The sequence below is a fragment of the Vicugna pacos genome, chromosome 25 (genome assembly GCF_048564905.1).
Source record: "Vicugna pacos chromosome 25, VicPac4, whole genome shotgun sequence".
NCBI classification, from domain to species: Eukaryota; Metazoa; Chordata; class Mammalia; order Artiodactyla; family Camelidae; genus Vicugna; species Vicugna pacos.
Window position 1 is genome coordinate 10,354,801 of NC_133011.1, and position 2,277 is coordinate 10,357,077.

At 49.1% G+C, this 2,277-nt stretch overlaps 1 non-coding gene across 1 annotated transcript; it reads right to left on the reverse strand.

Annotated features, from left to right (window-relative positions):
* Nucleotides 1–1,905: 1,905 nt before the first annotated feature.
* On the reverse strand, nucleotides 1,906–1,977 carry TRNAD-AUC (transfer RNA aspartic acid (anticodon AUC)). The gene has a single exon. It is a non-coding gene; the product is annotated as a tRNA-Asp (tRNA).
* Between the last annotated feature and the right edge of the window lie 300 nt (nucleotides 1,978–2,277).

A 2,277-nucleotide genomic window follows, 5' to 3' on the forward strand; every position in this document is an offset into this window, starting at 1 on the left:
CACTTATGTCCTGGGTCCAAAGGGCCAAGCCCACCTGCTGGGAGCTGGGGTGGCAGGGGTGGGATGCCCAAGATTCACCCGCACCCTGGGACCAGATGTTGGAACCAGTGTAAAAAGTTCCTGGCTGAGACAGACCTACCCTCCGCAGATCCAGGCTGACCCTCCCTGGTTTGGCGTCTTCCGCAGCTCACCTGGCTGTGCGGGTCTGGAACCTCTCCCTGAGGCCGGCGTGTTCTCTGCCTGGGGCTTACGTAACAGTATTAGCTGACACCACTGTGTGCTGAGCCTTGTTTCGAGCACTTTAATTATATTAATTTATTTTATATTTCACACTGCCCTATGCAGCGTGTATAATTATTGTTACCCCTACTTTATAGTCGAAAACTGAGGCCCCGAGAAGCTAAGTAATTCACTTGAGGTCACGCAATGTCTAAATGGCACAGCTGAGAAACCTACGCATTAACGTGAAGCAGGTAGGTAGGCAGACCCTGAAGTAAGACTGACTGTCGTTCCACGGGACCTTGGGCAGTTTGCTCAGCTCAGCTTCTCTGAGCCCCGGTCTCCTCAGCTGTGAAGCTCTCAGTATAGTCTTAAGACCCTCCCTCAGCCCCCTTGTCAGCCTACGCTCTCCTCCCAGGTCATCCTATCCAGTCCTGGGGATTTAGAGTCATCTACCTGCTGACGATTCTAAAAGTCAGGCCTTCGGGCTGCCTCTCTCCCTGGAACTCCTGCCTCTTGAACATTCACAATGGAAGGCTCGTTTGCACCTCAAATTTAGCAAACTGGAACTTGTTTTCCCTCACCAAATTCCTTCCTCTCTCAGTCCTGATCTCAGTGCACAGAACCACCACTCACCTAGGAGCTCAGGCTGAAGCTCTGGGATCTGAATTGCATTCCTCTTTCATCCGCCCCAGAGCCAGTCCTCTGTTAAGTCCTATAGGCTCAATTTCCAAAATATATCCTCAATGCTGGTCATTTTTACTGTTTCTACGGCCACAGCTGTGGTCCCCACCTGGAGTCTCTGGCCCGGATCCCTACCCAGCCTTCTAATGAGTCTCTCTTACTCCACCCTTGCTCTGTCCCCATAAATAGATCATTTTCACGTCCCTGCTTAAGGCCCTTCTGTGGTTTCCCATGTCTCCAGGACAAAACCCAAGCTCCTCTCCATGGTCTACATGATCCTACTTAACCTGGCCTCTGCTTCCTGCTCCAAACCGTCCTTCCTTCTTGTCCTGTGACAGCAGGCTGCTCACCTAATTTGTTCCCTGCTGGATCCCCAGAGCCTAGGACAGTGCCTGGCACACAGCAGGAGCGTGCTCTATATTTACCTGTTGAAGGAATGAATGAATGAATGAATGAATGAATGAATGACTGCATCACTGACCTTTCTCTCCTCAAACCCCCCATGCTGCTTCCTGCCCCAGGGCAGTGGTACCTGTGTCCCTCTGCTTGTAGTACACTTCCCCATGCCCCCTGACCACCCCTCCCCAGCCTCCAGGAGATGAGTGGTTTCAGCTTCTCAAAGACACCTCCAGGAAGTGCTGGGTGAATCAGCGCCCTTCTCCGCAGAGCTCCACCTCTGTTACATACTCAATTCTTCAGAGCCTGCGTCAGCATCTGAAATTACCTTCTCTATTTGCTTAGGTTTTATTGCCTGTCTCCTCCACGAGAATGTGTCTCAGTGATAAGGACCTTGTCCATCTCTTCACTGCTCCACCCCGGCACCTACATCAGGGCTTGACACGTAGTCCGTGCTCAGTTGTGAACTGACTGATGAACACTTAAGGTTGTTATGAGAATTAAACATGTATTAAAACAACCCCCTTTGGAAAGCTGGCAGTTTCTTTTTTTTAAATTTTTTTTGGGGGGGGAGGAGGTAATTAGGTTTTTTTAATTTATTTTTAATGGAGGTACTGGGGATTGAACCCAGGACCTTATGCATGATAGGCACTCACTCTACCACTGAGCTATACTTCCCCACTGGGCAGTTTCTAATAAAGCTAAACTTATACTTAAAAGGACCAGCTGTTTGACCCTGAGGTGCATACTCAGGAGAAATGAGTCCATACATCCAGAAAACCCCTTGTGTGAAAATGCTTACAGCAGCCTTAATCACAATAGTCAGAACTGGAAATAACCTAAATGTCCACCAATAAGGGGACTGACAAGCTGTGGTCTATTCATACAAAGGAATAAGAGGGGCTTAACATGGATGAATCTCACAGACAAAGCGTTGATCAAAAGAAGCCACACACAAAAAGGACACACTGTGTGATT